Source organism: Hypanus sabinus, chromosome 15 (genome assembly GCF_030144855.1).
Source record: "Hypanus sabinus isolate sHypSab1 chromosome 15, sHypSab1.hap1, whole genome shotgun sequence".
In the NCBI taxonomy this organism is placed as follows: domain Eukaryota; kingdom Metazoa; phylum Chordata; class Chondrichthyes; order Myliobatiformes; family Dasyatidae; genus Hypanus; species Hypanus sabinus.
In genome coordinates, this window is record NC_082720.1 from 13648660 (window position 1) to 13669603 (window position 20944).

Consider the following 20944-nt stretch of genomic DNA (forward strand, 5'->3'; position numbering starts at 1 on the left):
GATTCATGGCCTTCTATAATACATAATGCTCTCCCAAACAAGAACTAGTTCCTCTCTCTCTCTGCACTACACCTGTGTATTACAAGCCCAGTATTACTCACCCCTGGCTCTGTCTATTGGTAGCACATACAAGATGCTGGTGAAACACAGAAGACCAGGCAGTATCTATGGAAAAGAGCATACAGTCAATGTTTCAGGCCAACACCCTTCATCACGACTAGAAAAAAGGAGATGAGAAGTCAAAGCAGGAAGATTGGCAGAGGGAAGGAAGAGGTACAAGGTAGTGGTGATAGGTAAAACCTGGAGAGTGGGAGAGGTGATGCAAAGATCTGGAAAGTCGATTGGTGAAAGAGATAAAGAGCTGGTGAAGGAGGAATCTGATAGAGGAGGTCAGAAGGCCAAGGAAGAAAAGGAAGGGGGAGAAGCCCTATTGCCTTCACCTGCATCTCTTCCATTTCACACTTGTCTGCCCTCACCCCATCCACCCAACACCCCACCAGTGATAGGGTTCCTCTTGTCCTCACCCACCACCCAATCAGCCTCCACAACCAGCACATAATAAACCAAAACTTTTACCATCTCCAAAGAGATCCCACCACCAACCACATCTTTCCACTTTCCGCAGAGATCGCTCCCTATGCAACTTCTTTGTCCATTCGTCCCTCCCCACTGATCTCCCTCCTGGTATTTTCAAGTGGAACAAGTACCACTTCAGCTGTTATACCTCCTCTCTCACTACCCCAAATAGTCCTTCCAGGTGAAACGACACTTCACTCGTAAATCTGTCAGGGTCACCTACTGTAGCTGGTGCTCCTGGTGTGGCCTCCCGTATATCGGTGAGACCCAAAGCAGATTGGGAGACTGCTTTGCTGAGCACCGACACTCCATCTGCCAAAAATGCGGGATATCTCTGTGGCCACCCATTTCAATTCTTCTTCCCATTTCCATTCTGACATGGCCTCCTCTAGCACTGCTAAGAGTCTACACTCAGGTTGGAGGAGCAACATCTTATATTCTTTCTGAGTAGCACCAAATTGGATGGCAATTTCTCAAACTTCCAGTAATTGCCAACCCCAACTCTGCTTCACCGCTCTCCATTCCCATTTCTTTCTCTCACCTTTCTCCTTATCTGCCCAGCTCCTCCCCCTTTCCTTTCCTCCATGGCCTTCTGTCCTCTCCTATCAGATTCCCCCTTCTTCAACCTTGTATCTCTTTCACCAAGTGACTTCTCAGCTCTTTACTTCACCTCTCTCTTTCTTGTGGTTTCACCTATCACCTACTACCTTGTATTTCTTCCTCCCCTCCCCTCACTTCTTACTCTGATTTCTCATCTCTTTTCTCCAGTCCTGATGAAGGGTCTTGGCCTGAAATGTTGACTGATTACTCTTTTCCATAGATGCTGCCTGGCCTGCTGAATTGCCCCAGATTTTTGTGTGTTACTTTGATTTCCAGCATCTGCAGATTTTCCTCCACTTGTATCTCTTTATTAGTATTGATGTTATGCTTGCTTTACTGAGACAGAACATGGACCAGTCAAACAAAAGAAGTGCAGTAGAACAGAGGGATCTGGGAATACAGATACATAATTCCCTAAAAGTGGCCTAAAAGGGTCGTAAAGAGAGCTTTTGGTATGTTGGCCTTTATAAATCAAAGTATTGAGTATATGAGTTGGAATGTTATGGTGAGGTTGTATAAGACATTGGTGAGACCGAATTTGGAGGATTATGTGCAGTTTTGGTCACCTAATTACAGGAAGGATATTGATAAGGTTGAAAGATTGCAGAGAAAGTTTACAAGGAAGTTGCCAGGACTTGAATAACTGAGTTGTAGAGAAAGGTTTAATAAGTTAGGACTTAATTCCCTGGAGTGTAGAAGAATGAGGGGAGATTTGATAGAGGTATATAAAATTATGATAGGTATAGATAGAGTGAATGCAAGCAGGCTTTTTCCACTGAGGCTAAGGGAGAAAAAAACTAGAGGTCATGGGTTAAGGGTGAAGGGGGAAAAGTTTAAAGGGAACATTGGGGGGAGCTTTTTCACACAGAGAGTGGTGGGAATGTGGAATGAGCTGCCAGATGAAGTGGTGAATGCAGACTCACTTTGAACATTTAAGAAAAACTTGGACAGGTAAATGGATGAGAGGTGTATGGAGGGATATGGTCCAGGTGCAGGTCAGTGGGTCTAGGCAGAAAAATGGTTCAGCACAGCCAAGAAGGGCCAAAAGGCCTGTTTCTGTGCTGTAATATTCTATGGTTCTAGCTCAAAGCAGTCATTTGGAAGCTCATCTGTATTCTTTAATTTATCTAAGTAGAAGATCCTTCAATGGACATACTATCCAATTCTTACATCAATTATATTCCTCTTCTAATTTACAGTATCTCTAGATATTCAGTGACTGCTGATGTTGACAATATTTGTGAAACTTATTTAATATTCATATCCCTGTTCTCAACACTCTCGTGTGTGTCATGCAAAATGAGCAGGGTTTCTGGCTGATTACTTTCTCTTTATCATCTGAAAAGCACAGAAAGCCAGATCTAATTGTGGGTAAACAGGATGAGTATTGATGGATGCCACAGTTGGCATAGACATTGTGGGTTGAAGAGCCAATTTTTGGACTGTATGAGATCATGACCTTGTGACTCAGGCATGTGGCAACTTAGAGTGAATTTTCTAGAGAAATTCACTTGCAGTGAGTCCAAGGGAGAGCAGGCATTTTATTTCTTTATGGTGTTGCTTCACTTCCCCAGAATGTAACCTTGGCAGTTTGAGTAATCTGTTGGAGGGGAGATTGTTGTAAGGCTGGGAGATCCTTAAGGTCACTTTTAACTCCAGGATCCAGATTTGGCAAAGATCAGACTTGTGTGGCATAAATGGAAATAGCACAACACAAACTTAACCACTTTTAACTTAACTTCCACCACTTTTGTAACTTATTTTCAGAATCTAAGCATCACTGGCAAGGTAGCTTTTATTGGCCAGCACTAATTGTCCTTGAGAAGGTAGTGCTGGGCTGCTTCCTTGATCCATTTCAGGTGAAGGCATCTCCCATTGTACAGTTGTCCATGGAGTCCCAGAATTTAAACCCAGTGAAGATATACTTCCATATTAAGATAGTATGCAACTTGAAGGCGGTGCTGTTCTTTCCGAAATCCATACCAAGTTTTTCCAAGATCAGCTTTGGTAGGTAAGCCAAATAGTTTGACATTCCCTAAAACAAGACTTATTCTCTGTGCAAAGGCATGTGTTTAACATGTGACTGAACAGAAGGTCTTCAATGCTGAGATAATGCATGTGAAGACCCATCACAGTTCTGCAAGTATGGCAGAGAAGGGCTGTGAGAGAATATGAGAATCATCAGTGGAAACACAAATGTCTGTGATCAGAGGCCAGTCAGAAGAACAATGTGACTAATTAGGGGATGAAAAGGGAATGTTTGTATGGAGGATGTGGTCATAAATGAGTGGCTTGGAGTTACCATCGATTAGGGCAGCAGTGAAAGAGGAAATAACATTGATTTAGTAGTAGAAAATATAGTATATGAAGAGTGCAAATTTCAAATGTCATATGTTCAAGATAAGATGATTTCCACATTAACAAAGGAAGCAAACATATGATTTCTGGCAGTTCAGAAAGTAGCCGCAAATTCTTCCATAAATAACAGTGACAAGCTGATCCAGATGATCACTGATGTGGTAATCTTACTTGGAAAATGGAAACAAAAAAAAAATCACCAAATCTACCACCATTTAGCCCAGCGGAAATATTTGAGAAAAGGCAAACATTTCAATAAGTTATAAGTGAAAATTGGTTAAAGCAAAAAAAAATTTGGCAAAATTGATTGAAATCTTTGAAGAAATTCCAGGTAAGGTGATAAGAGTCTGTGTAACTGATGTTGTGTCACAGGAGCAATTAAAGGCACTTGGTGAAATATCACAAAATAGATCTGTGAGCAAAGTGAAGCTCATAGGATGAAAGAAGTGGTTGCAAGGTGAATATGATGCTTTTGGCTACGAGACAGAAAGCAGATGGTTGAATAGAATTGACTTTATTTCCTACATCCTTCACATACATGAGGAGTAGAAATCTTTATGTTACATCTCCATCTAAATGTGCAATCATAGTAACTATAATAAATAGAACAGTCAATGTAATATAGAGTAGGCTCAAGTCACTGTGAGTTCATCATTCTGATGGCCTGGTGGAAAAAGCTGTCCCAGAACCTGTTGGTCTTGGCTTTTATACTGTGGTACCACTTCCCAGATGGTAGCAGCTGGAATAAATTGTGGTTGGGATGGCTTGTTCCCCAACGATCCTACAGGCCCTTTTTTACACACGTGTCCTTGTAAATGTACCAAATCCTGGAAAGTTCGTAACTACAGATGTGCTAGTCTGTCGGCATCACTCTCTGCAAAGTCCTGCAATCAAGGGAGGTACAGTTCCTATACCAGGCAGTGATGCAGCCCATCAGGATGCTCTCAGTTGTGCCCCTGTAGGATGTTCTTGGGACTTGGGGGCCCATACCAAACTTCCTCAACTGTCTAATGTGGAAGAGGCGCTGTTGTGCCTTTTTCACCACACCACTGGTGTGTACAGACCACGTGAGGTCCTCAGTGATGTGGATGCCGAGGAGCTTGAAGCTGTTCACCCTCTCAACCACAGATCCATTGATGTCAATAGGGGCTAAATCTCCATTCCTCCTGTAATCCACAACCAGCTCCTTTGTTTTTGCAACATTGAGGGAGAGGTTGTTTTCTTGACACCACTGTTTCAGAGAGATGACTTCTTCCCTGTAGGCCACCTCATTATTGTTTGAGATAAGATAGTGTCTTAGCAAATTTAATTAGAAAATTGGAGCTGTGGGTGGTGATACAGTCATGGGTATACAGGGAGTGAAAAAGGAGACTCAGTACACAGCTCTGTATTGAGAGTCAGCGGGTTGAAGGTGAGGGAACCAAATCTTACAACCTGCTGATGATCTAACAGGAAGTCCAGAATCCAGCTGCACAAGACAGGGTCAAGTCCGAGGTCTCTGAGCTGCTTGTCAAGCCTGGATGGGACTATGGCATTGAATGCTGAACTGTAGTTATGTCACTATGCCATTGGGCAGCAATGAAGGTCCTCCATGAATGGAGGTGTTCAGAGCTTCCTTCCTCATGTCAACAGCTGCCTCTCGGTTTTCACTACTATCAATCATGCATGTCCTGGTTGAAGACTCAGGAATACTGTTGCACTCAGATGTAGAATGATTCTTCTTTGCTGTTTCCATAACAATTTTGTTTTTACCAGTCAGGGTTGTTAGCCTTGAATGGAATTCCTGAACCTAGAGGACGGTGGACCACTCTTAGTATGGCCTTTAAACTTTGACCTGTTTGGCATGGGTGACCCTACCAAAAGCCAAAGCATAAAGCTCTGATTCCAACCAACATTATTCTCTGGGTCATTGAGGCACGCAAGCCTCCATAACCAACGACAACATTGTGGTCCTCTTGTTTGGCATCTGGCAAATGGAAGTTACATAAAGATCAGCTGATCAGCATCCAGAACCGGCTTATTCCAGCAAGGAGGAAGGATAAGGACAAGGATAGCAATATAAGGGAACCTTAGATGACAAGAGAAGTTGTAAATTTAGTCAAAAAGGCAAAGGAAGCATATGTAAAACAGGACCATTTAGGAATGTAGACAAAGCAGAAAAATACACAAACAGGCAGTTAGAAGGAACACAATGTCCTTGTCAAGGGGGATTAATGAGAATCATAAGACATTCTATACATTCACTAAAAACAAGAGGATAACTAGGAAGAGCGTTAGACCACTCAAGGATAAAAGAGACACTTTCTGTTTGGAATGAGAGGATGTGGATGAGCTACTAAACACCAGGGCCTGATGGAATCTATCCAGGGTTATTGAAAGAGGTAAGAGAAGAGATTACTGTGACCTTATCAAAAATCTCTGCATCCTCTCTAGCCACAGGTGAGGACCTGGATGATTGGAAAATTACCAATATTACTTCCTTGTTTAAGAAGGGAAATAGGAAATATCCAGGAAATTATAGACTAGTGAATGTCTCATCAGTAACAGCAAGCTGTTGGGGAAGATACTTAGTTCAAAGTTCAAAGCATATTTATTATCAAAGTATGCATACATAATGCAACCTTGAGATTTGTCTCTTAATAAACAGCCATGAAAAAAGAAACCCAAAAGAACCCATAAAAAAAGACCGTTGATCGGTCAGTTAGCAGAGAGAAAAAGAAACAAATAATGCAAAACAATAAACACAAGCAATCTGCATTCTGAAGTGGTCCACAAAGAGAGCCCCAAAGTTCAGCGCAGAGCTGTGTCAGGGAGTAGCAATCTGAACTGGCCCATCCCATGCCTCAGGCCCCAATACCGTGACCTTTTCAACCTGACCCGTGCCATAGTTGACTTCCAAACATCGGGTTCAATCGCCTCAAAACACAGTGGGGCCAAGACCTCACCACCTCATTCAGTCTGTAATTGACATTTCTGAGTCTACCACATGCTTAGATCTCCACTTAAAACTTACGGATGGGATGTAATTACATTTGAAAAAGCATTGGCTAATTAGAGCCATCAGCATGATTTTGTGCAGAGCTGGCCAGGTCGCAAAAACTAAGTGACATTTTTGAGGAGATGATGAAGGTGATTGATTGGGGTAAGGCCATGGCTACTTTATTAGGAGTTTGAAAAGATTTGGCATGTCAACAAGTACACTCAAAAACTTCAATAGTTGTACCATGGAGAGCATTCTGACAGGCTGCATCACTGTCTGGTATGGAGGGACTACTGCACAAGACCGAAAGAAGCTGCAGAAGGTTGTAATTCTAGTCAGCTCCGTCTTGGGCACTGGCCCACAAAGTACCCAGGACATCTTTAGGGAGCGGTGTCTCAGAAAGGCAGCGTCCATTAAGGACCTCCAGCACCCAGGGCATGCCCTTTTCTCACTGTTACCGTCAGGTAGGACATCAGATAAAAGGGGAAAGTGTACTGTTGATGACCAAAACTGTTAGCAATATTGACGTACAGGGTTATTGCTCTCTGAAAATGGCAACATAGCTAAATAGAGTGATGATGAAAAGACTATGGCACGTTTGCTTCCTCAGTCAGGGCATGGTGTGTAAGAGTCAGGATGATTTGTTTAGCTATATAAAACTTTGATTATGCTACAGTGTGTTTTTCACTTTACTCCATTACAGGAAAGATGTGGAAGCTTTGAAAAGAGCATAGAAAGGTGTAAACAGGCAGTACAGTAGCATAGCAGTTAGCCAATGTTATTATGATGCTAGCGACACGGGTTCAATTCTGAAGCTGTCTGTAAGGAGTCTGTATGTTCTGCCCATGACCTCTGGGTTTCCTTCAAGTGCTCCGGTTTCCTTCTGCATTCCGAAGACATGCAGGTTAGTCAGCTAATAGGTCAGATGGGTGTAATTGAGCAGTATGGACTCATTGGGCCAGAAGGGCCTGTTACTGTGCTGTTTTTCTAACTAAAATAAACCATCTGGAGCTATAGGGTTGATTAGAGAATTTAGATTGATTTCTCGTGAGTATTGACTGCTGAAGAAAGACCAGATAGAAGTTATAAAATTTAGAGAGGCATTGACAGGCTAAACAGAACTGTTTTCCCAGGTTAAGAATGTCGAATTATAGAGGACATAGCTGTGAGGTGAGAGGCAGAAAGCCGAAGGAGGATGTTTAGGCATTTTTTTTAACACAGAGCACAGTAAGTAGGCAGGGGTAGATGTGAAAGCAGGTACATTTAATAGGCCTTTATGAATATGCCAGGCATGGAAGAAGAGATTTATTTTAAATTTGAAATTATGTTTAGCACAGACATCATGGATAGAAAGGTCTGTTCCTGTGATGTACAGATCTATATTTCATTATATGAAGAAAATCTAGGGTGTATAGCAGAAAGATTTAAAGGAAAAATGAGGCATCTTTTTTTAATGGAGCAAAATGTGGTCTGGAACGCGTTGTCTGTAAAGGAGAATGCAAAACTAACATTTAATGGAGAAATAAGCATACAGTTGAGGGAAAATTATTACAAAGTTATGAAAACAGACTGAAATACAGGAAAAATTCCATGACCAACAATGGAGCAGAGTAGTGTTCTGTATATTCGCATGACTTTCTACTTGTTAAATCTAATATGTTCCATTTCGGGGGAGCTGTAAACTTAAGGTGATTTAATACAACAATGCACAATAGATGGCAGATGCTGTATTTTGGAGCAACAAATAATTTACTGGAGAAACTCAGCAGGTTGGGCAGCATCAATATGAGGAAAAGAATTGTTGATGTTTTGGGTTCAAACCCTGCATCAGGACTAATGCAGATGTTGACCAGATGCAGATGTTTGACACAAAATGTCTGCCATTCCTGTCTTCACACAGAAGCTGCTTAACCCATTGAGTTCTTCCAAAAGATTATTTATTGCTACATACACTAAGCACCCCTCATTCCTTACATATGATACTATTTGCATTCTATATTATTTTCCAGATGCACCCCAAAATATAACAATTCAAGTGGCGAACAGATCAGAGATCAAAGAGGGTGACGAGGTCTCTTTGTCGTGTGCCAGTAACAGTAACCCTGAAGCCACCTACAGCTGGTACAAGAGAGACAAAGGTCAAGTTCAGGATTTTACTTCCAACGATGGCATTCTGCTCTTCCAAAGTATTTCACAAAGTGATTCCGGGTTCTATAACTGCACGGCAACAAACAATCTGGGCAGCCAAAGCTCGGAGGCTGTGGAGATATCCGTTCAATGTAAGAAATTGTTGCTTTAGAGTATATTTTGCTATTAATATGATCCGGTGACAAGTTCAATTGTGTCGTTATTATATGTTAACAAGATTATTCCTCAAAATTTATATCCTAAACCCATCTGGCCCACATTGTTATTCTACCACATCTGCCATAACCTCATGCAGAATGAACTGCCAGCACAAGTGGTGCATGTAAACTCAATTTGAAAATTTGGATAGCTACTTGAATGGTGGGGTTATGGAGGGCCATGGTTGGCATGCAGATCAATTGGAGTAAGTAGTATAAATGGTTCTGTACGTTAGATGGGTTGAAGTGACTGCTTCTGTTTTGTACTTTTGTATGATTGTATGATTCTAAAGAATTGGATTAATTCAGGAGTCCAGGAAGAGAGAGACAGACAGACAGACAGACAGACAGAGAGAGTTATAGCTTTAGAGGGGTTTCTGTTATCAATTTTATTGCTTGACAAATTCAGTTGGGTTGCTTTTACATAAATTGGCTAGAACCTTCTTGTAACCTTTCTTCTCACATACAGATTGTCATTCTGCATTATCCATCACAGTTCAAATGGATAGATAGAGATTGAGATAGAGTTAGGCATAGAGAGAGAGAGAGAGAGAGAGAAAAAAACAATATAATAAATCAAGAAGATAATGAGTAAAACTTTTTAAAATCCATTTAGGTTCATTATTCAGCAGCATTGAGAGTTGCACTCAAAATAAAGTCAAAGCACTATTAGAAAGTTAATTTTTCACTAAGTTCAGGGTTCCCAATTTTTACCTGCAAAGCTGCTTGCCATCCTTTTGCAGATCCTGCTTACCCACATCATCCCTGTTCAGCCCATTTCCTCTTCAAAAGTGTACAGAGAGTTACTGAGGACAATGCAATGGCAGTAATGCTGTTCCAAGGCCCCAAATCCATGAAAGATGAAGAATAAACTGGAATGATTAGTTTATGAAGTCACTTAAAGACACTAGAAAGAATCTCAGCCTCAGAAGGAAAAATGATTTGTTAAGCCTAGGGAAAAACTACTTTCCAGAGCTGCAAGTAAACCAAGTCAACCGGTACAAAGTACACATGAGCAACTGGCCAGCAAGAGTTTGTATTTCAGATCCTCAACATTTCATCAGATCATTGAGTAGCAATAGAATGTCCCAGACTTGAAACATTTACACACTCCCTTTTTCCACTGATGCTACCGGACCTGCTGCATGTTACCAGCAATTTCTGTTTTTATTGTCTATTTCCAGCATCTACTGTTTTAAAATTTCACTGATTTTACATCAGTGCTGTGAGGGATATGACCAAAACAGGAAGAATGCAAGTTACTGCTAGCGCTGAAGACTCTGCACTCATGCTGTTCAATAGGATACATAATTGTTAACAGCTGGTAGGGAGCAGAACTGCCAAGTGATAAGTTTACTGGGGAGGGCTGAGCAGTGGAGTTTGAATTACTGCTTCCCACGGAGGTGAACGGCTATTTATTTATACAGTATGGTTACACCAGCAGACACTTGGAATGCTCGTGGACCGGAGCCTTCAGATGTCAATGGTGATTTGTTTCAGCTAGAGTCTGAGAAAGTCTATAAAAATTCCTCATTTTCTATCCATTTCATAAAATCCTCTCATGGCTGGGCTCAGACATGTTTGGCATATGGTCAACACGGTCTGTCCATTATATCTGATTGAATGAAGTTAGGCTCTCAAAGGATGTACTCTGTCTGATTCACTAGTCCTCAAACATGAAATTTATTCACTTTCAGATTCACCCAAAAATGTAAACATTAAAGTGGAGAACAGAACAGAGATCAAAGAGGGCGACGAGGTCTCTTTGTCGTGTGCCAGTAACAGTAACCCTGAAGCCACCTACAGCTGGTTCAAGAGGGACAAAGGTCAAGTTCAGGGTTATAATTCCAAAGATGCCACTCTACTCTTCCAAAGTATTTCACAAAGTGATTCTGGATTGTACACTTGTGTAGCAACAAACCACCTTGGAAACCAGAGCTCAGAGGCTGTGGAGATCACTGTGCAATGTGAGAAAATTTTGTTATTATTTTCATCTGACGACACACTCAGTTGTGTTGTTATTGGATAAGTTAGCAAGGTTATTCTTCAGAATTTTCTTGTCCTAAATCCATCCTACCCTCATTGCTATTCTACAACCGAGACAGTTAGACTATTTCAGAAGAAAGAGGAAGAGTGAGTGAGAGACAGAGAGACAGCAAGGGAGAGAGAGACAGGCAGCCAGAGGAGGAGACAGAAAGACAAAGAGAGAGAGAAAAAGATACCTATAACAATGGCAAATGGATCTTCACACAATCGGTGTAGGGTAATACACAATCAGTGTAGGGTAATGCACAATCGGTGTAGGATAATGAACAATCGGTGTACGGTAATGCACAATCAGTGTACGGTAATGCACATTGGTTAAGTCTGATATCTCTTTGTATATTTTGGACCCAAGAAACCTTGCTTCAATTCTCTGAAGGAAGATCCAGGCCTTTTGAACTTGAAGAGTGTCCCATCAGTAGTTTATGAAATGCTGCACTCCTCCCACGCTTTCTGCAATGATGCAGGGCCAAATATTTTCAATATCATCCCCGCTGCATTCCATCCTTTCTGTTCATAGACTTGTTCGCAGCAGTGTTGATGTACAGAAAGACCCTCAGGTGAAGTTTCATAGCTCCCGGAAAATGGTATTACAGGCGGACAGATCAGTGAAGAAGGCAATCAGGGTGTTTACCGTCATGGTTTTAGGCTCTGAGTAAAAGAGCTGGGACCACACGTGCAGTTCTCGTTACTGCTGTCACTTGCTCTAAGTGAAGGTGGATGCTGCCTGATTTGTAAAATGTGGTCACTTCAGTCCAGTATGAACAGAATTCAAAGTAGATCCTCCTTAAGGACAATTTCTGAGAGCAAATCTCTCCTCTCAAAAAGATCAAGGAACAATACATTCCCAAGACGTACAAAAAAGCTGGATAAACTCAGCAGTCACACTTTGCAGCCCAACCTGGTGTTCACTTGCTGGCATCTGGCTGCATGGAGCCAGCACATGACAAGAGCTGCTGCCGGGCTCTCAGTAAGCTCTTTACCCAACCTGCACAACATACAACAGAGAAATTCCAAACACCTCCACAGAACAGCACACTATTCCCTCCGATTCTGTTTACCACAAAGCCAGGCAACTGCTCAGTAACTCGAGTCTCTGGGCTTAGTTGATAACCGTGATTTTGTGATGTTGTCTGACTTGCTGAGTATTCCCAGCAAAGGTGGGATTTATCTGAGTATCCAACCTCAGTAATTAAGTCCAATCTCTTCCTGGGTCTTCTGGACTACTTTGATCCAGAAACCTGGTTTTAATTCACTGAGGAAACGTCCAGGTCTTTTGAGCTTGAAAAGTGTACCAACAGTAGTTTGTGAGATGCTGCTGTCTTCCCACACTTTCTGCACTGATGCATGACCCAATAGTCTCAATATCATCCAAGCTGCACCCTATCTTTTATGAATATCCATGGACTTGTCATTCCTGTGTGTCATCATATTCCTGTGTGTCATTGTATTTCTACAAGGACTTTTGAGAATGTCCTTGAATCTTTTTGATATCTTCCAGTGGCTGAGCTTGGAGAAGAGTGTCGAGTGTCTGATGCCTGTTGTGCGATCTGTATTTCCCATGTGACACAGACATCTGTATGTGACTCAGGTCCCGCTAGGGATGTAGTGCTCTCCCATTTCTTAGTCATAAGAGATAACATCTTTTACTTTTAGACGCACCCAAAAATGTAACCATTCAAGTGGAAGGGAGATCGGAAATCACAAAAGGTGACACTGTGTCTTTGTCATGTGCCAGTAGCGGTAACCCCGAAGTCACCTACAAATGGTACAAGAGAGACAAAGGTCAAGTTAAGGATTATAATTCCAAGGATGGGATTCTGCTCTTCCAAAGTATTTCACAAAGTGATTCCGGGTTCTATAACTGCACGGCATCAAACTATCTGGGAAACCAAAGCTCGGAGGCTGTGGAGATATCTGTTCAATGTAAGAAATTATTGTTCTGGAGGGGTTTCTGTTATCAATTTCATTGCTTGACAAATTCAGTTGTGTTGCTTTACAGAAATTGACTAGAACCTTCTTGTAACCTTTCTCCTCATGTAATGATTGTCACGCAGCATGATCCATCACAGCCCAAATGGTTAAATAGAAACATAGAAAACCTACAGCACTATACAGACCCTTCGGCCCACAAAGTCCCTGCAAACATGTCCCCACCTTAGAAATTACTAAGCTTACCCATAGCCCTCTATATTTCTAAGCTCCAAGTACTCATCCAAATGACGCTTAAAAGACCATAGCATATCCGTCTCCATCACCGCTGCCGGCAGCCCATTCCACGCACTCACCACTCTGAATAAAAAACTGACCCCTGACATCTCCTCTGTACCTTCTCCCCAGCACCTTAAACCTGTGTCCTCTTGTGGCAACAATTTCAGCCATGGGGAAAGGCCTCCGACTATCCACACGATCAATGCCTTTCATCATCTTGTACACTTCTATCAGGTCACTTCTCATCGTCCGTCGCTCCGAGGAGGGAAAAGGCCGAGAGATAGAGATCGAGACTGAGATCGAGATAGACATCGAGATATAGATAGAGATAGAGACCAGCGATATAATAAATCAAGAAGATAATGAGTAAAACACTTTAAAATCCATTTAAATTCATTATTCAGCAGCATTGACAGTTGCCTTGTTGAAGCTAAAACACCAGTAGAAAATTATTTTTTTTTACAAAGTCCAGGAGTTCCCAATAATTATCTGCAAAGCTACTTGTCATCCTTGTCCATGTACTCAGAAGTTCTCATCACCGAGCCAAATTGTTAATTGTGGTTTTCTCTCTCCACTGATGTCACCCAACTTGCCGAAAGGTTCTGGTATCTGGAGCTTCATTTCAGTTTGTGACGTGGTGCACATCTTCTAAACCATGTGCTCCTAATGTTCTCAGTATCATCCCTAATGTTCTTTTTCCACTTGGAATGCTCGTGGACCGGAGCCTTCAGATGTCAATGGTGATTTGTTTCAGCTAGAGTCTGAGAAAGTCTATAAAAATTCCTCATTTTCTATCCATTTCATAAACTCCTCTCATGGCTGGGCTCAGACATGTTTGGCATGTGGTCAACACGGTCTGTCCATTATATCTGATTGAATGAAGTTAGGCTCTCAAAGGATGTACTCTGTCTGTATCACTAGTCCTCAAACATGAAATTTATTCACTTTCAGATTCACCCAAAAATGTAAACATTAAAGTGGAGAACAGAACAGAGATCAAAGAGGGCGACGAGGTCTCTTTGTCGTGTGCCAGTAACAGTAACCCTGAAGCCACCTACAGCTGGTTCAAGAGGGACAAAGGTCAAGTTCAGGGTTATAATTCCAAAGATGCCACTCTACTCTTCCAAAGTATTTCACAAAGTGATTCTGGATTGTACACTTGTGTAGCAACAAACCACCTTGGAAACCAGAGCTCAGAGGCTGTGGAGATCACTGTGCAATGTGAGAAAATTTTGTTATTATTTTCATCTGACGACACACTCAGTTGTGTTGTTATTGGATAAGTTAGCAAGGTTATTCTTCAGAATTTTCTTGTCCTAAATCCATCCTACCCTCATTGCTATTCTACAACCGAGACAGTTAGACTATTTCAGAAGAAAGAGGAAGAGTGAGTGAGAGACAGAGAGACAGCAAGGGAGAGAGAGACAGGCAGCCAGAGGAGGAGACAGAAAGACAAAGAGAGAGAGAAAAAGATACCTAAAACAATGGCAAATGGATCTTCACACAATCGGTGTAGGGTAATACACAATTGGTGTAGGGTAATACACAATCAGTGTAGGTTAATACACAATCAATTTGGGGTAATACACAATCGGTATAGGGTAATACACAATCGGTGTTGGGTAATACACAATCGGTGTAGGGTAATACACAATCAGTGTAGGTTAATACACAATCAGTTTGGGGTAATACACAATCGGTATAGGGTAATACACAATCGGTGTTGGGTAATACACAATCAGTGTTGGGTAATACACAATCGGTGTAGGGTAATGCACAATCGGTGTAGGGTAATGCACAATCGGTGTAGAGTAATGATCAATCGGTATCGGGTAATACACAATCGGCGTAGGGTAATGAACAATCGGTATAGGGTAATACACTATCAGTGTAGGTTAATACACAATCAGTTTGGGGTAATACACAATCGGTATAGGGTAATACACAATCGGTGTTGGGTAATACACAATCAGTGTTGGGTAATACACAATCGGTATAGGGTAATACACAATCGGTGTAGGGTAATGCACAATCGGTGTAGGGTAATGCACAATCGGTGTAGAGTAATGATCAATCGGTATCGGGTAATACACAATCGGCGTAGGGTAATGAACAATCGGTATAGGGTAATACACTATCAGTGTAGGGTAATGCACAATCGGTGTAGGGTAATGCACAATCAGTGTAGGATAATACACAATCGGTGCAGGGTAATGCACAATCAGTGTACGGTAATGCACATTGGTTAAGTCTGATATCTCTTTGTATATTTTGGACCCAAGAAACCTTGCTTCAATTCTCTGAAGGAAGATCCAGGCCTTTTGAACATGAAGAATGTCCCATCAGTAGTTTATGAGATGCTGCACTCCTCCCACGCTTTCTGCAATAATGCAGGGCCAAATATTTTCAATATCATCCCCGCTGCATTCCTTCCTTTCTGTTCATAGACTTGTCATTCCTGGGAGTCAGTGGGGAGAATGCCCTTGAATCTTTTTGTTGTCAGCCTAGTGATCACTTCCAGTGGCAGAACCTGAGGAAGAGTGTCAGGTCTCTGATGTCAGATCTGTGATTGAAACTTCCTGTGTGACACAACTAACCTATGTGACTCAGATCCTGCGAGTGATGTAGTGCTCTCGGTATTTAGTCATGAGATATAAAATCTTCTCCTTTTAGAAGCACCCAAAAATGTAACCATTCAACTGGAAATGAGATCGCAGCTGAAAATCAAAGAGGGCGACGAGGTCTCTTTGTCGTGTGCCAGTAACAGTATCCCTGAAGCCACCTACAACTAGTATAAGAGAGACTATGGTCAAGTTCAGGATTTTACTTCCAAGGATTGCATTCTGCTCTTCCAAAATATATCAGAAAGTGATTCCGGGTTCTATAACTGCACGGCAACAAACTATCTGGGCAGCTAAAGCTCAGAGGCTGTAGAGAAATCTGTTCAATGTAAGAAATTGTGGTTTCTGAGTGTATTTTGCTACTAATATCATCCAGTGACAAGCTCAGTTGTATTGTTATATGGTAAGTTAGCAAGATTATTCCTCAGAGGTTTTATTGCCTAAACCCATCTGCCCCACATTGTTATTCCACAGCATCTGCTACAACCTTGTGCGGAATGAGCTGCCAGCACAAGTAGTGCACGTAAGCTCGATTTGGAAGTTTGTAAGTAATTTGGATAGTTACATGAATGGTGGGGTTATGGAGGGCTATGGTCCTTATGCAGGTCAGTTGGAGTAGGCAGTTAAAAATGGTTCTAAACAGGTTAGATGGGTTGAAGGCTCTGCTTCTGGATATTGCATCCTAGCTGTCCAGATATGCAAGCCTGGGCAGTACGATATGGAGAGCAAGCTGTTACCCATGTAGCATGCTCCCCCTCTCTATGTATCTGATGCACACAAAGGAACGGCAGTGAAAGATTTTGTTTGCCACCAGCAGCATCGCAAGACTTGCCAGTCAACATTGAACTCAATGTAGGACTGGCTTAGGGACTCCAGCTCTGGATTTTTCCCCTGGAATTTACTCCTGATGCCTTCCCCATGACTGGGTACAGCCACGAGGCAGCAGAGGTTTGAGCTCAGAGATTTCCTTTCCTAGATGAGCAACCAAACAAAGCTGCTGAGCCCCATCAGGCAAAAGTGACTGGTTTTAACGTCCCAGTAACCCACCTTTGCCCCTTCTCCTGTCAGCAGAAATGGTTCAGCTGAGCTCAGTAGCTATGCCCACAGGAAGACCAGGACACATCTCAAATGAGTGCGTCCCTGAGTGCGTCCCTTCTCTATCACCTGCCTATCCTCCCTTTCGCACTGTCTCCAAGCTTTCTCTATTTGTGAGACAACCTCCCTTTCCTCAGTCACTTCAGGTTGGTTCCCACCCCCCAGCAATTCTAGTTTGAACTCTCCCCAACAGACTTTGCAAACCTCCCCACCAGGGTATGGGTCCCCCTGGGATTCAAGTGCAACCCGTCCTTTTTGTACAGGTCACACCTGCCCAATAAGAGGTCCCAGTCTGAATCCCTACCCCCTGCTCCAATCCCTCAGCCATGCATTTATCCTCCACCTCGTTCTATTCCTATACCTTGTTCCCATTACTGCTCCCCGTCTTTAACAAAGCAAGGAACCTTAATTCTAACAGACACAGTAAATGCATGCAGCAGTGTTGATGTACAGAAAGACCCTCAGGTGAAGTTTCATAGCTCCCGGAAAATGGTATTACAGGCGGACAGATCAGTGAAGAAGGCAATCAGGGTGTTTACCGTCATGGTTTTAGGCTCTGAGTAAAAGAGCTGGGACCACACGTGCAGTTCTCGTTACTGCTGTCACTTGCTCTAAGTGAAGGTGGATGCTGCCTGATTTGTAAAATGTGGTCACTTCAGTCCAGTATGAACAGAATTCAAAGTAGATCCTCCTTAAGGACAATTTCTGAGAGCAAATCTCTCCTCTCAAAAAGATCAAGGAACAATACATTCCCAAGACGTAGAAAAAAGCTGGATAAACTCAGCAGTCACACTTTGCAGCCCAACCTGGTGTTCACTTGCTGGCATCTGGCTGCATGGAGCCAGCACATGACGAGAGCTGCTGCCGGGCTCTCAGTAAGCTCTTTACCCAACCTGCACAACATACAACAGAGAGATTCCAAACACCTCCACAGAACAGCACACTATTCCCTCCGATTCTGTTTACCACAAAGCCAGGCAACTGCTCAGTAACTCGAGTCTCTGGGCTTAGTTGATAACCGTGATTTTGTGATGTTGTCTGACTTGCTGAGTATTCCCAGCAAAGGTGGGATTTATCTGAGTATCCAACCTCAGTAATTAAGTCCAATCTCTTCCTGGGTCTTCTGGACTACTTTGATCCAGAAACCTGGTTTTAATTCACTGAGGAAACGTCCAGGTCTTTTGAGCTTGAAAAGTGTACCAACAGTAGTTTGTGAGATGCTGCTGTCTTCCCACACTTTCTGCACTGATGCATGACCCAATAGTCTCAATATCATCCCAGCTGCACCCTATCTTTTATGAATATCCATTCACTTGTCATTCCTGTGTGTCATCGGGAATATTGCATTTCTACAAGGACTTTTGAGAATGTCCTTGAATCTTTTTGATATCTTCCAGTGGCTGAGCTTGGAGAAGAGTGTCGAGTGTCTGATGCCTGTTGTGCGATCTGTATTTCCCATGTGACACAGCCATCTGTATGTGACTCAGTCCCGCTAGGGATGTAGTGCTCTCCCATTTCTTAGTCATAAGAGATAACATCTTTTACTTTTAGACGCACCCAAAAATGTAACCATTCAAGTGGAAGGGAGATCGGAAATCACAGAAGGTGACACTGTGTCTTTGTCATGTGCCAGTAGCGGTAACCCCGAAGTCACCTACAAATGGTACAAGAGAGACAAAGGTCAAGTTAAGGATTATAATTCCAAGGATGGGATTCTGCTCTTCCAAAGTATTTCACAAAGTGATTCCGGGTTCTATAACTGCACGGCATCAAACTATCTGGGAAACCAAAGCTCGGAGGCTGTGGAGATATCTGTTCAATGTAAGAAATTATTGTTCTGGAGGGGTTTCTGTTATCAATTTCATTGCTTGACAAATTCAGTTGTGTTGCTTTACAGAAATTGACTAGAACCTTCTTGTAACCTTTCTCCTCATGTAATGATTGTCACGCAGCATGATCCATCACAGCCCAAATGGTTAAATAGAAACATAGAAAACCTACAGCACTATACAGACCCTTCGGCCCACAAAGTCCCTGCAAACATGTCCCCACCTTAGAAATTACTAAGCTTACCCATAGCCCTCTATATTTCTAAGCTCCAAGTACTCATCCAAATGACGCTTAAAAGACCATAGCATATCCGTCTCCATCACCGCTGCCGGCAGCCCATTCCACGCACTCACCACTCTGAATAAAAAACTGACCCCTGACATCTCCTCTGTACCTTCTCCCCAGCACCTTAAACCTGTGTCCTCTTGTGGCAACAATTTCAGCCATGGGGAAAGGCCTCCGACTATCCACACGATCAATGCCTTTCATCATCTTGTACACTTCTATCAGGTCACTTCTCATCGTCCGTCGCTCCGAGGAGGGAAAAGGCCGAGAGATAGAGATCGAGACTGAGATCGAGATAGACATCGAGATATAGATAGAGATAGAGACCAGCGATATAATAAATCAAGAAGATAATGAGTAAAACACTTTAAAATCCATTTAAATTCATTATTCAGCAGCATTGACAGTTGCCTTGTTGAAGCTAAAACACCAGTAGAAAATTATTTTTTTTTACAAAGTCCAGGAGTTCCCAATAATTATCTGCAAAGCTACTTGTCATCCTTGTCCATGTACTCAGAAGTTCTCATCACCGAGCCAAATTGTTAATTGTGGTTTTCTCTCTCCACTGATGTCACCCAAATTGCTGAAAGGTTCTGGTATCTGGAGCTTCATTTCAGTTTGTGACGTGGTGCACATCTTCTAAACCATGTGCTCCTAATGTTCTCAGTATCATCCCTAATGTTCTTTTTCCACTTGCAATGCTCGTGGACCGGAGCCTTCAGATGTCAATGGTGATTTGTTTCAGCTAGAGTCTGAGAAAGTCTATAAAAATTCCTCATTTTCTATCCATTTCATAAACTCCTCTCATGGCTGGGCTCAGACATGTTTGGCATGTGGTCAACACGGTCTGTCCATTATATCTGATTGAATGAAGTTAGGCTCTCAAAGGATGTACTCTGTCTGTATCACTAGTCCTCAAACATGAAATTTATTCACTTTCAGATTCACCCAAAAATGTAAACATTAAAGTGGAGAACAGAACAGAGATCAAAGAGGGCGACGAGGTCTCTTTGTCGTGTGCCAGTAACAGTAACCCTGAAGCCACCTACAGCTGGTTCAAGAGGGACAAAGGTCAAGTTCAGGGTTATAATTCCAAAGATGCCACTCTACTCTTCCAAAGTATTTCACAAAGTGATTCTGGATTGTACACTTGTGTAGCAACAAACCACCTTGGAAACCAGAGCTCAGAGGCTGTGGAGATCACTGTGCAATGTGAGAAAATTTTGTTATTATTTTCATCTGACGACACACTCAGTTGTGTTGTTATTGGATAAGTTAGCAAGGTTATTCTTCAGAATTTTCTTGTCCTAAATCCATCCTACCCTCATTGCTATTCTACAACCGAGACAGTTAGACTATTTCAGAAGAAAGAGGAAGAGTGAGTGAGAGACAGAGAGACAGCAAGGGAGAGAGAGACAGGCAGCCAGAGGAGGAGACAGAAAGACAAAGAGAGAGAGAAAAAGATACCTAAAACAATGGCAAATGGATCTTCACACAATCGGTGTAGGGTAATACACAATTGGTGTAGGGTAATACACAATCAGTGTAGGTTAATACACAATCAATTTGGGGTAATACACAATCGGTATAGGGTAATACACAATCGGTGTTGGGTAATACACAATCGGTGTAGGGTAATACACAATCAGTGTAGGTTAATACACAATCAGTTTGGGGTAATACACAATCGGTATAGGGTAATACACAATCGGTGTTGGGTAATACACAATCAGTGTTGGGTAATACACAATCAGTGTAGGGTAATGCACAATCGGTGTAGGGTAATGCACAATCGGTGTAGAGTAATGATCAATCGGTATCGGGTAATACACAATCGGCGTAGGGTAATGAACAATCGGTATAGGGTAATACACTATCAGTGTAGGGTAATGCACAATCGGTGTAGGGTAATGCACAATCGGTGTAGGATAATACACAATCGGTGCAGGGTAATGCACAATCAGTGTACGGTAATGCACATTGGTTAAGTCTGATATCTC

At 42.3% G+C, this 20944-nt stretch overlaps 1 pseudogene; it reads left to right on the forward strand.

Annotated features, from left to right (window-relative positions):
* The window catches only part of LOC132405731 (basement membrane-specific heparan sulfate proteoglycan core protein-like), a 61109-nt pseudogene that overhangs the window by 4248 nt on the left and 35917 nt on the right, over window positions 1-20944 (forward strand).